This window comes from Ictidomys tridecemlineatus, chromosome 2, assembly GCF_052094955.1.
Source record: "Ictidomys tridecemlineatus isolate mIctTri1 chromosome 2, mIctTri1.hap1, whole genome shotgun sequence".
Lineage (NCBI taxonomy): Eukaryota > Metazoa > Chordata > Mammalia > Rodentia > Sciuridae > Ictidomys > Ictidomys tridecemlineatus.
In genome coordinates this window covers 62,649,236-62,669,813 of record NC_135478.1, presented here as the reverse complement: position 1 = coordinate 62,669,813, position 20,578 = coordinate 62,649,236, and the positions used below count along the sequence as shown (strand labels likewise).

Here is a 20,578-nt window from a genome sequence, read left to right as displayed (position 1 = left end):
AGAAACTTTTAGTTTGATTCTACCCCATGCATTGATTCTTGCTTTTAATTTTTGTGCTATAGAAGTCTTATTATGAAAGTTGGGGCCTAATACCAAATGATGAAAATTAGGGCCTACATTTTTTTCTATTAGGCACAGAGTTTCAGGTTTCATTCCTAGGTTCTTGATCCATTTTGAGTTTAGTCTTGTGCAGGTAAAAGATAAGGGTTTAATTTCATATCATTGCATATGGGTTTCCAGATTTCCTAGTACCATTTTTTGAAGATGCTCTCTTCTCTCTAGTGCATGTTTTTGGCACCTTTTTTCATATAAAATAATTGTAATTTTTGGGGTTAGTCCCTGTGTCCTCTATTCTCTATCACTGGTCTACATGACTGATTTGGTGTGAATAGCATGCTGTTTTTGATACTATTGCTCTGTAGTATAGTTTAAGGTCTGGTATATTGATGCCACCTGCTTCACTTATCCTGCTAAGGATTGCTTTACTTATTCTGAGTTTCTTATTTTTCCTTGTGAATTTCACGATTGCTTTTTCTATTTCTATGAGGAATGTCATTGGAATTTTGATGAGAAATGCATTAAACCTGTATAGTGCTTTTGGTAGTATAGTAATTTTGATAATATTAATTCTGCCTAACCAAGAACAAGGTAGATCTTTCCATTTTCTAAGGTCTTCTTTGATTTCTCTCTTTAGGTTTTTGTAGTTTTTATTATACAGATCTTTCACCTCTTTTGTTAAGTTGATTCCCAAATATCTTAATTTTAGGTTATTGTGAATGGGGTAGTTTTCCTCATTTCCTTCTCAGTGGATTCTCACTGATATACAGAAATGCCTTTGATTTATGGGTTTTGATTCTATATACTGCTACTTTGATGAATTCAATTACTAGTTCTAGCCATTTTCTGGTGGAGTTCTTGGGGTCTTCAGGTATGAATCATATTGTCAGCAAAGAGTGCTAATTTAAGTTCTTCTTTTCCTATGTGTATCCCTTTAATTTCTTTCAACTGTCTAATTGCCCTGGCCAATGTTTCAAGAACTATGTTGAATAGAAGTGGTGAAAGAGGGCATTCCCGTCTTGTTCCAGATTTTAGAGGAAATGCGTTCAATTTTTGTCTGTTTAAAATGATGTTGGCCTGAGGTTTAGCATAGATAGCCTTTAAAAGGCTGAGATATGTTCCTGTTATAACTATTTTTTCTAGTGTTTTGAACTTAACTGGATATTGTATTTTGTCAAATGCTTTTTCTGTGTCTATTGTGGTGACCATATGATTTTTACCTTTAAGCCTATTGATGTGGTGAGTTATATTTTTTTTGATTTCCGTATGTTGAACCAAACTTGCATCCCTGAGATGAATCCCATTTGATGATGGTGCACAAACTTTTTGATATGTTTTTGTATTAGATTTGCCAAAATTTTATTGAGAAATTGGCATCTATGTTCATTAGAAATGTTGGTCTAAAGTTTTCTTTTTTGATTTGTCTTTGCCTTGTTTGGAGATCAGAGTGATATTGTCATCATAGAATGAGTTTGGAATGACTGCCTATTCTACTATATCCTGAAATAAATTGAAGAGTGTTGGTATTAGTTCTTCTTTAAAGGACTTGTAGAACTCGCTTTTGTAAACATCAGGTCCTGGGCGTTTCATGGTTGGTAAGCCTCTGATGGCGTCTTCTATTTCCTCACTTGATATTGGTCTGTTTAAATTGTTTATATCTTCCTGACTCAATCTGGGCAGATCACATGACTTAAGAAATCTCTCAATTCCTTCAATGCCTTCGATTTTATTGGAGTTTAAGATTTTAAAATAATTTCTAATCATCCTCTGTATTTCTGTAGTGTCAGTTGTGATATTACCTTTTTCATCATGTATGCTGGTAATTTGATCTCTCTCTTCTCTTCATTAGCATGGCTAAGGGCCTATTAATTTTATTTATTTTTTCAAAGAACCAACTTTTTTTGTCAATTTTTTTCAATTGTTTTTTTTGTTTAGATTTCTTTGATTCCAGCTTTAATTTTAATTATTTCTTGTCTTCTTCTGCTTTTGCTACTCATTTGCTCTTCTTTTCCTAGGGCTTTGAGATGTAGTGTGAGGTCATTTATTTTTTGACATTTTTTTTAAGAAATAAACTTCATGAAATGAATTTTTTTTAGTATATGCATTTATAGTGTCCCAGAGATTTTGATATGTTGTGTCTATGTTCTCATTTACTTCTAAGAATTTTTTAATCTCCTCCATGATGTCTTCTGGAAACCATTGTTCATTAACTAGCATATTGTTTAGGCTCCAAGTAATGGAGAAAATTTTGTTTTTTTTTTTATTTCCAATTTCATTCTATTATGATCCAATAAAATGCATGGTAGTATATCTAACACTTTGTGTTTCCTAAGAGTTGCTTTGTGGCAAATTATATGGTCTATTTTAGAGAAGGATCCATGTGCTGCTGAGAAAAAAGTGTATGCACTTGGTGCAGGTTGAAATATTCTATATATGTCAGTTAAGTCTAAGTTGTTGATTGTATTATTGAGTTCTATAGTTTCTTTATTCTACTTATGTTTGGAAGATCTATCCAGTGATGAGAGAGGTCTGTTAAAGTCAACCAAGATTATTGTGTTGTAGTCAATTTGACTCTTGAACTTGAAAAGTGTTTGTTTGATGATCATAGCTGCATCAATGTTTGGGGCGTATATATTTATGATTGTTAAGGTTTATTGGTGTAGGGTTCCTTGATCAGTATATAATGTCCATCTTTATCCCTTTTGATTAAATTTGACTTGAAGTCTACTTTATTTGATATGAGTATGGTAACCACTTCTTGCTTACAAAGTCCATGTGAGTGGTATGATTTTTCCAAAACTTTTACCTTCAGTTTGTATATGTCTTTTCATATCAATGAGGCAGCATATTGTTGGGTCTTTTATTTTGTCCAATCTACAAGCCCATGTTTTTTTTTTTATTGGTGAGTATAAGCCATAACCATTTAGCGTTAGTATTGAGACATGGTTTGTATTTCCAGCCATATTTGTTTATTTTTGTTATTTAAGTTGACTTGGTTTTCCTCTTTGATTAGTTTTTTTCTTTACTGCATACCTCCCTCTGTTGATTTTCATTGCTGTTTTTCATTTCCTGTTCATGAAATATTTTGCCAAGGATGTTTTTGTAGCACCAGTTGTCTAGTTATAAATACTTTTAACTTTTGATTATCGTGGAAAGATTTAATTTCATTTTCAAATCTAAAGCTTAATTTTGCTGGATACAAGATTCTTGATTGGCACCAATTATCTTACAGAGCTTGATATGTGTTGTTTCAGGATCTTCTGGCTTTCAGGGTCTTGGTTGAAAAATCTGCCATTATCCCAATTGTTTTTCTCCTATATGTAATCTTTTTACTTTTTATCGTGGCTTTTAAAATTCTCTCCTTATTCTGTATGTTGGGAATGTTTATTATCCTGTGCCCTGATGTGGATCTGTTGTGATTTTGTACATTTGGCATCCTGTAGGCTTCTTGAATTTGGATTTCCAATTTATTCTTCATGTTTGGAAAGATTCTGGTATTATTTCATTGAATAGATTGTATATTCCTGTGATTTGGTCCTCTATGCCTTCTTCTATCCCAATACCTCTTAAATGTTAGCTCTCAAATAACTCTGAAATTTAAAAATCGTTTTTTGGACTTTCCTTCTTTGCATTACTTTTAAAACATCTTCTTAAGTTTTTCTCTTATGGCATAATCTTCGTATACTTCAGGTATGAGAGGAAATGTATTTTTTAAAATGCCTTCTGCCCTTAGAGGGCACTATAGTGACTGAACAGTACATGAAATTGTAATACTTTTCAAATCACTTCACCAATGACTTGCCTGACCGAGTTCATGAATGTTGGATCAGCACACAGTTTATTCAGAGAGAGTATGATTTTCTATGAGAATAAAAGTTTTCTAGAAGTGTTTCACCGTAACTCTCTCTGTCACTGTGTATTCAAGGGCCATATGTCTCCCATGGAAGCCTTCTTACCATTCTCTTGGTGTAGACATTGAAAGATGATCAGTGCTTGGAATGATTTGGTCCCTAATACTTTACTATTATTAAGTACAGTTTCTAGAACCACTTTCATCTACACAGGGGTGGAGTTGGTGGACAAAAAGCTGAGCTGGAAGACAATGTTTTATTTGTATTTTATTTGCCTAGATGGTAAGACAAATGAACAAACAAGTCTCTCATCTTGCTGCATTTACCACGGGCAAGCAAAGGCAATTGTCACTTAAGTGATAAGCAGGCAGGATGGTCAAGTCATTATTGGGCAAAGAGTTCAGAGACAGAAATTCATAGGTTAATTGCCTATGAACTCCACCTTCGGTCACAACCCTTTGGAAATGATGGAGACACATATTGTGCCTTCAAACCTTAGTAGACACTGCATCTCACACAACATTTGGTTCAATAGGGCACTCAAGGACTGAAGTGGCTGGTGCAAACGTGTAAGGTATTTGTAGGGTTTGTAGATCTACCCAGCCTCTGGCCCTGGAGGGAGGATCACAGTAGTAGTGCCAGGAGTTTCTTTTGGCATGACAGAGGTCTGTATTTGTCTGATAAAAGGCCTTATGGTAGCGTCAGCTGGAGAAGAGTACTCAGGGTCACTGGTGAGAGAAAATGTGCAGCTCCAGTTATGACCCTTGGAGCAGCCAGGGTTGTTGCCACAAGAGAAAACGCAAGGGCTGGTGATTTAAAGTTGGCACCTCTGCAGGTGTCATTCAGAATCAGAAGCTCATAACTGATGTCTTTAGTTTTACTTTGCTCTATTCTGAGCATCTTCTACATTGATTAGTACATCTGAATATTCATGTATATGCCCCCAATTCAGTTTGTTCTATTTCCTCCTCGTTCGATTTATCTTTTACTGACCCATTGCCTCAGGTTATTGTTTTACATAGATTTTCTGTCCCAAGCTCTTTAGCTGTAAATCCTCTGGGGCCAAAGTTCCAACCAAGAAAATTAAAATCTAGATATTTAAATTTTTTGATAATTTTTACACAAATCGAGCACATTTTTTTCATTTCTCTGGTTGTACATGATGCAGAGTCACTCCATTTGTTAAATCATACCATACAGAGGGTAGTAATGCCTTTCTCATTCCACCATCTCACCCCTACACACACTCCCCTCAACCTGCTCTCCTCTGCTCAATCTGAAATTTCTCCTTCTTTCCTTGAGTTTCCCCCAGAATATTATGGACCTGATCCACTTATCAGAGAATATATTTGGAACTTATTTTTTTTCATGATAGTCTCCAACTCTGTCCATTTACCTGGCAATGCTACAATTTCATTCTTCTTTAAGGCTCAGTAATATTCCACTCTGCATATGTACCAGTTTGTTTATACATTAAACTGTTGAAGGGCATCTAGGTTGTTTCCATGAATTACATACTGTGAATTTAGCTGCTATGATCACTGATGTCACTGCATTACTATGGTGTGCTGATTTTAAGTCTTTTGCATATACACTTAGGAGTGGGAAAGCTGGGTCAAATGATGGTTTCTTCAAATTTTTCTAAGGAATCTCCAATCCACTTTCCAAAGTGGTCACACCATTTTTTTAGTGGCAAAAATCTGAATATTCTTTTACAGACACATTCAGTTTCTGTCATAACTGACGAATAGATCCCAAATAATAAGGCAATTTTGAACTCTTTTTTTTTTGTTGTACTGCCATTTAATGTGTGTACATGTCTTTAGATACTCTGATAATTTCTTCCTCTGTCAACTGCTAGAATTGGCTGGAGATCCTGCAGAATTTGGACAGGCTGCTCAAGAGCATCTTGTCCTTCACCAACTGCATCTGGTTATCTGGGATTGCCACTTCCCCTGACCATATTCCAGACTCCACAGATCACTTAACCCAATGCAATGACACCAGCACCAGACAGGAGGAATGGGCAGGGGCAACCCCTGGGCACTGTCTGCTGAGGACTCAGTGTACCTCTCTGCACTGGCCCCTGCTCTGGGTCCAGAGCTGAGCCCCTTGGAGGCTTGTCTATGAACTACAGTGAAAGTTGAGGAATGTGTATATATTACACTATAAGGAGATATAGTGACACATGCCACAGTGGTTCTGGTGGCCCAGCTATATGGACAATCTTATGCCCTAGATGTATGCTAATAGAGGAATTGGTGATAGGAGACAAAATATGCCTTTTAGGGAAAGCTCCACAGAACAATTTTAATGTAGACCATGGAAGTTTTGGAACAGTCATGTCACGTGATGTAGAGAATGACACACCTTTTGAATTACAGCTCATGCTGCAATGCCTGGTAGGTACAAAACAACACCAGTCATCACTTGAACATGAGGCCATAACTGTGTGACTTGCCGGTCAAGGAGGCTCAGCATAGTGGATAATTTGCATCTGGGAAGGAGTAAGAGCAGGGATTGCTCCCAGTACTCTGCATGGGCACATGGTAAAGGCCCCATATCTCCCAAGTTTCCAGGACCAGACATTCTCCCAGGAGTCCCATGTATGTCCCATGGGTGGAGATGAGGCTTTGGGCACAAGGTGAGCGTGACACTACTGCTACCTGAGGGCTACAGTTCAACAATGTCTAATAATAATACAGTGAAACCTGATTATGCAACATCTTCTAACCACATTAAAATTAAAAAGGCATGCATAATTATTTTAATAATGTTATATAATCCACTATATAAAAGAAGTATCATTTCCACAAAGATTGAATGAACATTATTTACGATATAATTTACATTCTTTTTCTCATGTCGTTTCTTTGAAATATGTTACATGTTAATTTGGACAGTGAAATTTTCTCAGAAACATCTGATTTGTTTTCTATTTTCTCATTTATATTTGTTAAGGTAGATTTACTTAACAAAATAACCAAAGCATGATGCGTAATTTTCTAACCACTGAGTTGTTAATAGAAATGACATTTACCCTTTGATATTTACAAGCACATAATATAAATATGATTCATGATTTTTAGAATAAATTCAACTTTGAAAGAAAATGATGTTTGTTTCAAAACTACAGTTTGACCAACTATTATGAAAGTCCATAATTTAAGTAATATAATAACACAACATTCCTGAATCTACATTGTATAATTTCTTAAGATTTATTTTTTCTTTTTAGATATACATGACAGTAGAGTTGTCTGGGATATATATATATGAATGGAATATAATTCACCATTCTTGTCATTATACATGATGCAGAGTTACACTAGTTGTGTATTCATATATAAGAAATAAAAGTTATATAAATAATCTAATTTGGGGTTATAAAAAAGCAGTATTTTTACTGTTCACTGTTACAAGCTTCTGTCATTGTTATGTTTGTGTTCATAGAAATGCAATGTTGATTTTAATTGACGTTTTTGATCATCAAGCTTTTAGAGTAAAAAAAAACTAACTCTGTGTTTGCAATGTCAAAAAAAGCATGAAGATATTTTGGTGCCAGGTCATATTCAACAAAGAGTGACCTGAGAAGGAAATGACCCTGATGATGAGGTGAATCTTAATTCAATTGGTGTATCTCAGATGGCTTCCATCCCTAGACACAAATATGTTTTCCCATTCAAGTCATGAACACAATGCCCATGCTTTCATGAAGAGAGATTATTCATGTGGTAATGAAGACAGATTTCCACTCACAGAGGTGACCTGCCTACAGCCAGGTGGCAACAGCCAAATCAATCCCTGAATTCTAATATGAGGTTATTTCCTATGGGAAGCAGCCAGGTACCTCATAGCAGATTGATGACACTAGACCTTTCATCATGGCAGATTGACATTAGTTCTCCGTGAAACATGCATTTACCCTTGAGGGAGCTTGTTTTCCTTTCCTGCAGTGCTTCTGCCAAAACTCTTATCCATGGACTTAGTGAACACCTTAACCACCATCGTGGTATTCAACATGGGGCTTCTGAGCACAATGCTTATGTCAAGCCAATAAAGGGGAGCAATCAAGCCATATTCCTGCCATTATTGCTCTTACATTTCCCCAACATCCTAAAATATCAGGTCTGACAAAAAGGTTTACTGGCTTCTGAGGAGTCAAAGATCAATTTTGGTGACTGGTTTCACCCATATTCAAAACATGATGATGTTTGTGGCATAGGCAGGATTTCTGGAGCTGGAATGAGGGCCTGGGACTGGAAGTGACTCCATACACTAGTGATCCACTAGCACAATGTTTACTTCCCATTTCAGTAATTCAACGCTATATTGGTCTAGTGCAGAGGACTTAGCTCCACACATGATACAAGAATGACTGCTCTAACCTGGGTCCAAGCCTCCCTTTTGCTACTCATGACAAGGAATCATTAGACAAAGTTGGGGCTATTGGGACATGATTGGTTTGATAATCAGGGGAATTAGGTTGCCACTGCTGACTCAAAATAAAGAGGCAATGCATGGAAAGAAGCATGTTCTCTATTTCTTCATTAGAATGCAGTTAAGGTCAGAAAACCAACACAATCCACTTCAGCAGGGCTATTGGTGCACATATGTTGTCTGCAGTGATGATTTGGGCCATTCTACCTGGCACTACTAACTAGAGACCAACACTAGCCAAAGCACTTTTTGGTGGTCAAGAAACTTAGAAATGGGGAGTGAAAAAAATATCAATGATGAACACAGGAATTAGAATTCTATGAGAAAATATTTATTTTAATGTGAATGTGTTTGAATATGATTTCCTTTCTCTGTCTGATCCTAGTGTCATCTAACATAGGTGTGTAGAAAATAGGTAACTCTAGCCGAGCATGGTGACACATGCCTGTATTTCCAGCTGCTCAGGAGACTGAGTCAAGAGAATCATGAGATCAAAGCCAGCATGAACAAAAAGCAAGGCACTAAGCTATTCAGTGAGACTACAAAGCAATCTGTTCAACCTGCAGAGCCCTTGGAGCAGGTAAGGAGTCTTGGGGGAACATGAAAGTCTGAGTTGAAGCTGGGAATGGGTGGTAGAAGAGGGCAGCAGATGTAGCAAAAGTGGTAAGAAAGGATCAGCCTGAGACAGTGGCCTAAAGTGCTGATTTTTGTCCATTGTGGGTTTGTTTGAATTAATTTTCAACATTCTATTGAAGTATTGTTTATCTTGGTTCCTCAATCTTTGTGCACTAAGGATAGTGCCTCACTCACTCTCCCTAGTCCATTATTAGTATCTCCCATTTGCACAGGGTTCAGCCATTTTACTCCTCCTTCGCCCTGTGTCCTCCTGGCTGTACTCTACACCCTTATGGTTTGGCTGAACCACTGAAGGTGGGAATCAGGGATCCAGTCATCAGACCCTTAGCCTAGGATTCTAAACCAGGGCTGAATTTGAGGTTTCCTTCCTCCCCAGAGATGTAGATGCTTAATCATGTCTTGTATTTTGTGACAAAAAAGGGAGGTGCTAGGGTGTGTGCCCAGTGATTGGCCCATCATAAGCACATTTACCACAGAGCTACATCTGCAGCTCTGTTTTATGATGGTCTAAGAGAAAGGGTGTTCTGCAAAGCCCTCTCCTGAGAATAAAGTATGGATTTCACTTGATCTCTCCCAAGCATGTGCCCTCACTGCCTTGTTTATTAACATTTCCTGCATACTAGGCCTGGAGACAACAGAGAGGACTGGCCTGCACCAAGGGACCTGTCTAGTCATGAGGATCAGATTTGTGGTCTTTTCTAGAAGCCATAGAGTTAGAGAAGAGGTGCTCCCTCTGTGGGTTGATGTCCAATCTGGTCTCACTCTACAGATGAATGGGTGCTGGCTACTGATACTACAGCCCAGCGGAGACACTAGAGTTCCATGGAGAGTTAAACGGGTGGGCACCAAGGGAAGCAGGGAGCTTCTGGGATAAAGCAGGTGGAACACCTAGGTCTGGTTCCCGAGACTATGTTTTGCTGTCTGGGTGCAGGCTCTGGGGGATTTAAGTCCAAGTCAAACTTGTGTTTCTGAAAAACCAGCTCAGGTCTGGAGTCTTTGTGAGGCCAGAATTGAGTCCAGGGACAGAGACAGAAGACAGAGATGGGGCAGCAGCGGGGGATCTGGAAGGTGGTTAACTGGGACCACAGACTGCTCCTAGGCATGGGGAGAATGCATCGGTCAACAAGCTAAAATTGCTATGAAATTGATGAATGAATTCAGAGCAATGATACCTGGGAGGAATGTGCACTTTCATGGACCATTTATAAGGGTTTCAATGTAAAACAAATTCAGGAATAGGCAGCAAGACATGACAGAAACTGGGCTTATCTAAAGTGTGTAATTACATTTCTCAAAATTTTTCTGAAGGTGGAAAATAAAGGCATAACCAAAGATTTATAAACAAGGCCGTCTATCTAGCTCAATGTTATTGATGATGGGAAAAATTGGAGATAACCCAAATAACCATGAGAAAAGGTGTGACATAGTAGTGTCGCACATCATAATAAAGCATCTTTCACAAACTTCAAAACTATATTTGAAAGATTGAAACTGGAAACAAGTTACTGCTTAATAATGTTATTTTAATAATATCATGAGAAAGGAATCAATTTCATAAAAAACTGTTTCTGAAACATCTTTAGTAATAAGAAAACTCATTTTTAAATGATAATTTGGTAATTTATAGAATGTTACATATGATGTTCTTAATATATGTGTGCATTTTGAAAAGCCAGTCTTTTAAATTTGAAAAAGTTTTTTAAATTTTTTTTTAATTTTCATAGTTTGTCTCCAGCTGGTGTAGTTTCACTTCATTTAAATTTTAGTTTTTAGTTTTCTGATGTTATGAAAATGTTCTCAAAGAGAAGTATTTCATTTTTTCTAAGATAATTCTAATAAAATTGTAACAGTTTTTGTAAATATATTAGTACTTTCCTAAAAAAAAAAAAAGTAGGGACTGGATTGTGGCTCAGTGGTAGAGCACTTGCCTCCCACATGTGAGTCACTGGGCGCAATCCTCAGAACCACATAAAAATAAATAAATAAATAAAATGAAGGTATATGTGCATGTAAAACTCAAAAATATATAAGAAGAAAAGAAAGAAGTATATTATATACAGAAGTATAAAAATAAACAGCAGATATTTTCTGTTACCCTCTCTCTTCTAACATTTTTCCCTGAAAACCTATTCCACTTTCCATGGACACTGTCTTGTTCTGTATAGTTCAACTTTTTCACTGTAAGTGCATTCTTGAAAACACATACACACACACACACACACACACACACACACACACACACACACATGCTCAGCGAAGAGAGTTGGTGTTGATATTTTATTTCTTTAAAATAAAGTCATACTCTTTATATTACCTTGAAGTTAGCTTTCTAAGCTATCTATGATTTATTTTTCTAGGTAAGTTCCTATATATCTATGGTATTCATATATCTAGAGAAAGTTTAAGTGTACCAAGAATTTTGTAATAATTCCCCTTTTAAAGATCACGTAGATTGTTTCTACTAGAAAATAGGAAGTGATGATGCATTGAAAATTTGGGGTTTGAGGGTGAGCTTAGTGTACTTCTGTATTTCTAAAGATTAAATGCCTGAAAGTGGAAATTCTGAATCTCAGAAGAACTCTTGAAATTGTTCAGGTAGTTCCAAACTACTTCCGAAAGACTGTTCACTACAGTGAATTAGAGTGCCCTTTCTCCTACCTCCTTGCCAATAATGTGATATTATGGATCTTTCTTTACTTTACCCTTGTGTAGAGAATAAAGGGAATGTGTTTGATTTATTATTTATTTGCATTATTGGTTAAATGTTTATCTTTTTTTATTTTTTACTTAGTGTATTCCTCCTGTGAATTAAGAAGTCATAAAGTTGCCTTCTTTTTTACTCCATTGCTTGTATCTGCTTATATTATCTATAGAAACTTAACCTTTTTATAGAAAATGTGTTCTAAATATTTTTCCCTTGGTCTATTTTAAAACTTTGGTTTATGAGGTCTTCCACCATAAAGTGGTTGTTAATCTTATTGTGTCACATTGGTTTAGCATTATGTTGATGGTTTCTGTGATCCATATCAAATTTAGGAAGGTGATTTTTATTTGGATGTGATAAAATCACTCTTCTATTTTGATCTATTACTTTTGTTGTTTTGGTGCATGTGTGTTTAACTTTATCTGGAGTTCATGCTATAGGCATATAACTTTGTTTATTTGCTAAATGGAAAGACATCTGTGAATATAAATGAGACTTTTATCAAATGATAAATAATGACTTATCACATCTTTTATGTGCTTCTCTTGAAGTATTGATTTATTCCTGTATCCTTCTATTTTGTTTTGATTATTTTAGCTTTATAATATGTTTTTGTATTTTCTAGGGGAAACAACCCATCATAATTACTGTTTTGCAAAATATCCATACATACTCTCCATCTTTCTTCCTGTTGAACTATGGAGTCAATTCACTAGTTCTCAAAAATCATTCTTTTGGTGTTATGTTTGTAATTTCTAGGAATATATGGTTAACTTGAGGTGAACTGATACCTTTATAAAGCTCAGCACTTTCATCCAGAAACATGACACGCTTTCCATTCACTTACTTTTATGTTCACTAATCAAGTAGTCTTGTATTTAATTCATTGAAAATCTAGAGTTATTAATTTATTAATCTTAGTTATTTATTTGAAAGATAGGTTCGGAAGTCAAATATATTTTTTTAATTAAAAATTTCCTCAAATTTTATATTCTAAAGTGTTACTGCTTATGCAGCAAAGAAACCTGATGATTTTTACATTTAACTCTTATGTTCAGCCACTTTAAATCTTGTATGGATTCTAACAGTTCAAATAATTATCTTAAGTACGTTTGTTTGCTTTTTAGCAGACAAGCACATCATTTTCAGAAAACATTTTCACTTTCTTTTCTTAATACTTATAACTTTTCCCTCTTCATCTCATTACATTTTGTAGAATCCCTTGAATATTGAAAGTTGTGGGTGAGGGGCTGGGCTTTGGCTCCGGGGTAGAGTGCTTGTCTAGAATGCACAATCCACTGGGTTTGATTCTCAGCACCACATAAATGTAAAATAAAGAAATCATGTCCACCTAAACCTTTAGAATAAACATTGAATTTTTTTTAAAAAAGAAAAGTTTGAGTGAGCAACTTTTCTAGTTTCTGACACAAATGTCTTTTTTTTTTCTCATTACGTATGAATGTTGTAAGTTTTGGAAGACATTATTTAATAAATTGAGAAAATTTTCTTGAATAAGTTTTTGCAAGGATAAATGTTTCCTTTTTTATTTAGAAACAAGAGTTGGATTCATATTAATATTACACTAAATTCTGAGTTTCCAAAGATAGGAGGGTATTGGGACAGTTTGAGCAAAGTCACTTACCTAGAATTGCGAGCTGGGTCTCAGCACCAAAGTATACCACAGTGATTGAGGTATGACTTGTACACAAATTCTACAATAATTTCAAAAAACCTAGGTGCATGTCTTTAATACATCCATTGTCAAATAGTCCTGATGGTAAGTTTAAAATCATGGTGATCCCAATGCAATTCATAATCTTCCAATGTACTTTATTTTTAAAGATAAAATCACATTTGGCAAAGACACCATCAATTCTTAGAGTATAACTTCTGTAATTTTCTTTTTATTTTTCTTTTGACAATTTTAATGTGTTGTGGTATAAGGTCTAGGAGACACAAGGTGATTCAAACAGGGAAAGCATTCTAAGATGACTCCAGGCCACTGACTTGGAGACAAATTGCTGAAATGAGGACATTGCAGGGGATCAGATTTTCAAGGAAATGTATTTAGTTGAAAGCTGTTGAGTTCAAGGTGCTGCCAGACATTCAAGCAATGATAGGTTCAGAAATCAAAATAAATGTAGATCTGGATTTGAGAAGAAATTTCAGAGTAAGAAATAGAGATCTGAGACCTCTGGGCAATTGTGGAGTGCATCATAAGAGTCAAATCAAAGACAGTGAGAACAGAGGAAAACCACATGGTCGTGGTTTAGGCTCATCAGCTATGCATGGGTCAGAAAGAAAAGAAAGCTATAAAAACAAGAGAGTGGACCATCTCCATAACCAAGGAGAAAGGAATGTCCAGAAAAAGGGAACTCCTACAGAGACCCCAGGTTACTGGGAAAGACCTACAGATTTAGACAATGGCCTTTTAGACCAAGACTTGAGAAGTTTCAAGAAAATATGAGGGTGAGAGCCAAGGGAATCCACCCATATTCTAGAATGCAAAACAGTTCCTGGTGTATCTGCGTGTTTCATAGACATTTTGGATTGATTAATAGACGGACGGATGGATGGATGGATGGATGAATAGATGGATGCATGGATTAATAAATGGAAGTATGAATGAATACAAAGAGTGGTCTGAGAGATCAGGGAAGGTTTCATGAATGTGGCAGGACTGCACTATGTCTCCACGGAGAGAAATGCAAGTAGAAGAGTCTCCATATGGAAGTTCGTTAAGTCAGGCATGACCCAGTGTTTGTGGGTTCAGCAAAAAAACTTTCAAGATTGGAGTACTGGGTATTTGTCTAAAGGAGATTAAGAAGTTCTAAAATGAGGCCAGGAAAGGTTGAACAGGTCCAAGACACATCAGGACTCTCTCACACATCACATAGCCACTTCAGAATATACTCCACTATAGGATTTTTGGCAGGAACTATGCTTACCTTTTCTGTCAGTACTGAGAAACTCAGAGATAGGGGACACACATGGGGAATCTCCAAAGCCATGTGCAAAGCATGCCTGGGAAAGGGAGATAAGTGTCTGGAGAACAGTCAACAACCTGCAGTATGCCAAGGACACAACCCTTCCCATCACACCCAATAGTTCCCACTCTTGCCTAACCCCCAGGGGGCAGACCCCAGGTGTTGATGCTGTGGGATTTAGTCCAAGCCTAAATCACTGTGGTATGTCTTTGGTAGTGAGACCCTGCTCACTGTTAAAGGTAAGTGGCACTTCTGACTTTTCTCACTCTGTCATATACCCCTCCTGTCTTGGGAAAGTCTATTTTCTCTTCTTAAGGGCTTCTTACCTTCTTCCCGACCCTGTCTTAAGGAAAGACCACTTACCTTTCTCCATGGGGTATAGGGGAGGTTGGTGGTCATGTGGTAGCCAGCAGAAAGGATTGATCAATAGAAAAATCTACCTTCAGATTTCAACAATTTGATATGGCCTTGTCCTGGAAGCTTGGGCTGAAGACAGGGAGAAGGGTCTGTTTTCCTCCTCTGAGGCTGTAGACCATGTGGGGACCAGAGTTCAGGTCTAATTAGGGAGCACTAGGCCATAGTGAGAGTTCACAAGACCTCAGAATCTAGGCTGAGGGCTGAATGTTAATCAAGTTTTGGAAGGCTTCACATAATACTCAGTGACGAGGCTGCAGTAGAATCCCTAGCCCCTGGGCACTCAAAAGGTTATCCCAAATAGACACGAACACAAGACAGATAGAGAGAGATCTGGCTCACTCTACAGTGCACCTATCTGGTCCACTAATGGGCCCTATGGGCAGAGGGATTCAGAGCCAGATCAGACTAAGCAAGATGACCAGAGTCCAGCCCTGGAAGGGTGGTCCTCAGAAAGAAGCAAAGACTCCTCTGTCCTTTTAGCCCCTTTGCCACAGGGAATGACACCTTGATTATTCTTGCATCAGACTCCTGCCTTCCTCAAAGCACAAGTTAAATTCAGGAGATGATAAATGAGAAAGCAATTGGAAGTCTCAGAGATCTATTTGGCTGCTAGGTGAATTCAAGGGTCATCAGGGACTGTGAGGGAAAGTGAGGGCTTCTGTGCCCCCATAGTCTGGGGCAAGAAGTGGTCCCAAGAACACAGCAGAGGCAATGGACTTATAATGAGGAGATGTCAGACTTGAAGGAGCCTCCTCTTGTCTAGGTATAGCACAACTCCTTGCCAAAGAGCTGAGAGGAACAGGCTGGAGCAGAACCTGATGCAGTGGAGGACAAGAATTTCAGGAACCCTGTGAACTGAGTACAGGCTCAAGACTTCCCCACACCCACCAGAACCATCCTTCCATGCTGGATGGACGAAGTTTACAGAGGAGGTTCTGGGCACTAGAAGGAAAAAGAGGTGGAAATATGGACTGTGGAGAGGGCTCTAGGAGTCAGGGCCAAATTCCAAACTCAGACTTCAGACCAGAGAAGAGGGTGCACAACATACTCTTTTGATATCTGGTAAATTAAAGTTACAAAGGGGAGGGACACAGACTATCTGGGAGAGATAACTTGGAAATGGCTGTCTGTTCTCCAGGTGGCTTAAGTTCACAAGAAAGGAAAGAAGAGGGAAGGAGATTCCCTGAAGGCAGAAGAAAACCACAATGAAAATGGTTACAGAAACTTTGGGGGTTATTCCCAACAGCCTGGCTGTCCTCTGCTCACCCATATCACTTCTCTATCCACACAGGTCTTCACAAATCTTCCCCCTTGATCACTATATTTCCGTCCTTCTCTGAAGAACCACAGACCAACAAGGCCACACTGGTGTGTCTGATCAATGACTTCTACCTGGTGCTGTGACTGTGGCCTGGAAGCAAGATAGTACCACAATCACCCGGGGTGTGTGGACTACCCAGCCCTCTAAATGGACCAGCAACAAGTACATGGCCAGCAGCTACCTGACTGTTACACCTGACAAGTGAAAATATCACAAAAACTTTAGCTGCCAGGTCACACATAAAGGAAACATTGTGGATAAGAGTGTGTCCCCTGTAGGATGTTCTTAACCTCTTTCACACACCCCACTCTAATTATCCTGGAAGTGAAGGACCCTGGTGAGGGACTCCTCATTTCCCTAGTCTTCCCACTAAGCCTTTTTCTCTGAACCCACTGACTGCTCAATAAAATATCCCATTGTGAATCATAAAACTTGTTCTGTCTCATTTGTTCTTATCTTTAGTTGCAGTGGTCTCAGAGTTCTCAGTGTAGTGTGAAGGGAATCCTGGCACCCAGTAGGAAAATTAGGGTCTTTGGATCATCTCTTGGGGAATAACCCCAGGAGGTACCTTCTTCAATCATATACCAATTTCCCCAACTCTCTACTGTATTCTTGAGCCCCCAACACCTAAGTTCACACCATGTATATCTCACATGTTCCTCATTCCTAAATCTCATCAATAAAGACCTAATAATCATGTATCATTTCATATTTTTAATATGACACTGGTAACTCATTGTGTCTCTAAGCAGAAAGGTCACTGCTCAGAGGCCTGGATCTCCTGAACCCTGGGGCTTGGGGCCTTCCTTATTCATGCATCAGACTCCTGCCTCCTTCAAATGAAATGCATGTGTGCTAAACTCAGGAGATGAGATATGAGAAAGCAAATGGAAGTTTCAGAGAACAAGATGGCTGCTAGTTGAAATCAAGGGTCATCAACGACTGGGCTGTAGTTCAGGGTCAGAGTACTTGCCTTGCATGCATGAAGCACTAGATTTAATCTTCAGCACCATATAAATATCAACATGTAAAATAAAGGCATGCTGTACATCTACAACTGCATTGTATTTAGAGAGTCACAGAGGCTGTGAGGGTGGGTAAGGGCTGCTGTGCCTCACAGTTTGGGGGTGAGGGGCACTCCCAAGGACACAGCAGAGCCAAAGGCTAATGAGATGCCATCTCCTGCTCATTCGATCCACCAAACCCACCATAGACTTGGTGAGTTCCCTATGATTGATGAGACTGTAAGCAGAAATTTTATCCCTGCAGAATGGCTTTGCCTACCTGGAAGGGACAGAGGCCTGTTAGAAGAATGGCATTGGCCATAATGAGGAATTAGGGAGAATTAAAGGGACTCCTGATGCTCATCTACAAGCTAGAGGTAGAAACATGAAGATAAAGAAGAACCTTGAGCCAAAGTCATAAACTTTCCATATCCTCTGAGAAACCATATTGGGAGACTATTAACCAAGTGAGTTCTCCATAGTTTGTCATCACCAGGAATCCCATGGAAAGATTTGGAAAATGAAATCTACATGTGCATTCCTAAGGCCTTCACATTGCATGTTAACTAAGTAAAGTAGGAAAAACAGCTGATATAATGAAACAGTATTTTCCACACTATGTTCACCTGCTTCTTCACTCTTGGGAGTCCTATAATACTCTCAAAAAGACTCATATTTCATGGAGATAGTTAGGGGAACATAGGGTAAAGCAAAAGCATAGAGGAATGATCACTGTGTGATCCAATGAATGTGAAATCAAGATTAAGTTTGACAATATTATGGTGTTGGAAAGAAACCCTGAAAGTTTGGACCACAAGCTTCCAGGATGAAGGTTTATGGATGGTTGATGGCTAGAATTGTGTGATGGTCAGCCTGTTAAAGAAGGAAATTGAAACAGTTGGAAAAGATATGGAAGAAATTAGACAAGTGAGAAAAGTCACCAAACTGGGCACAGAACCAGCATTCATTGATTGTTCCTAGGAAGATGTGTCAGAGATCATTTAAAGACAAGAACTGAGTAAAGTTAGAGTAAATCAAGGGAGGATGAATACATCAAAATAGCTACAAGTGAAGTCTAGTTTAAACGGGGACTCAGAGCTCCCAGATTCTCCATCCCACAAGATCCACACCCTTCCTCTCTCATATGGCTCAATCATGTGAACCTCCAGCCCAAAGTCAGAGAAACACTCTCAGGGGCCATGAAAATAGGTTAGATAACCTAAATATACATCCCTGCTGTCTCTATTAGTCTTCGTGCCCAAAGTGCTCACAGACCCCCCTTTCTGAGAGTCCACCTCATCAAGAACCTGACAAATGTCCTCACCAGAGCTGCCAAAACAAAGACAGCAGTTGCAAAGACAGGAAGTTCTGGTGTCACAATGGGACAGAAAAGAAGTCCTCCTTGACCTTGATTATAGACACACCTGATCACAAACCTCATCTTTAATATGCGTCAGCACTAAACTTACTCCAAGGTATGGATATAGAAGCTGAGACTATCCAATACCATATCAATGCTCTCAGTGGATATAATGCAAGGGTTCAACCCATCCCAAAAATCTGCCCCAAAAATAATCTCCTCTTCATTTTAAAAATTGGTGTTTATGGTGAGAATTTTCAACACAAAGAGAAAACAGGAATAAGAATGACCCCCATGGTCTCATCAAACCACCTATCAAAATGATCAATTCACAGATGATTTTGATCCACCCACAACAGAATAATATCATGCTTACATGATATTTTGACATAAATGCCAGACATCTTGTCTTTTCATCTGCAAATACTCCGCTTCTGTTCTGGAAAGTTCAGACATAACTAAAATATATTTATCCAACCTAAGCTGAAATTATCAGTGATATGTGAATACCAAAAGACAGTGAGGGACTCATAAAATCCCTCCCAAATGTCAGATGTATTTACTTTGTTCTGAGTATAGTGCTGTGGTTATTTGTGGTTGTTTTCTGTGTGTAAGAAGCTGAAACAAGAGTTGAAATGGTACTTTCTGCATGTGTTCTTGACCTCTCATCATCTGGCATGGTTCGACATTCCTCTGGTGACTCCAGGCTAGGCAGAAGGTAAGAGGAGCTGAGCTCTTGGTCCTGGTACTTTCCCCAATTGCCACCCAGCCCATGGTATTCAGGAGTTGTCACTGAGTACTTCTGTTTCTTTCTTTTCCAAAAAGTGGTTCTTCCATGGAGAACATGAAAAGGTCTAGTTGACATTTTGGTGAGATGTTGGGATGGTGGCTCCTGAGAAAAACCTCATGTACTGATCATCTTTCAGCAAGAGTAACTTCCCTTCATGCAGGTTGCCCAGTTCTATCAGCGGCTGCTGCCAGCAGAGATGCAGCTGGTTGGGGGAGGGTCAGGTCAACACAGAAAGAGATTTTTTGCACAAGTCTGTGTCACAGTGTTTGGCAGAGGGGCCAAATTGACCATCTTAGGTTACTTTTTGTTCTCTTCCTCACCTTTGTTTGAAGAAAATTTTCTGCTTTTTTGCTCTTTTTCTGTGTCCTGTTTCTGTTCTGGGACAAGCAGTCTCCATTGATTTTATTTCTGGGACACTGAACTCTTCCCTTTCTGTTCAGATGCTTTTGATTAACTCAGTGATTTGTAGGCAACTGTTTAACCTCTGACTCCAGAGGAAGAAGACTGAACAGAATGAACTACTAAGATTTCATTGTCTGTCTGCCTGTCTGTCTGTCTTGGAATGCTGGTCCATAAGAAGTACTATGAACTGTTCTCCCTTGTTAGTCACTTTTCTAATTTGTTTGTGAGGGGTTAATTTGAGGCCCTCTCTAAGGGGAAGAGGAAATAAAAAACAAAGGGTGGACATAAAAACACTTAGCACATCAAGGAGTAACAGTGGGGAACAACATTTCATAACTCAGTCCAGACATCCTGGACTGTAACCCAGGATCACAGGTCACAAAAAGGATGAGAAGTACAAGGAAAGCCAAGTCTTCAAGTTTGGCCAGGGTCAGAGCCCAGACAGACATTGGGTTTCAGGAAACTTAGGAGAAAGAGAAGAAGAGAGGCTCTGGATAACAGATAAGCAAGAGAAGAGTGACTGAAGATGAGAGTGGTGGTGGTGGGTCTCCATAGGTCACATGCTGCAGAAGCACAGGCTCCTGAGTTTCCACATGAACAGGTCTCAAT

General features: G+C 38.4%; 1 pseudogene; it reads right to left on the bottom strand.

Moving 5' to 3' along the window:
* Nucleotides 1-4,216: 4,216 nt before the first annotated feature.
* Nucleotides 4,217-15,048, bottom strand: LOC144368106 (KH domain-containing RNA-binding protein QKI pseudogene; annotated as a pseudogene).
* Nucleotides 15,049-20,578: the final 5,530 nt, after the last annotated feature.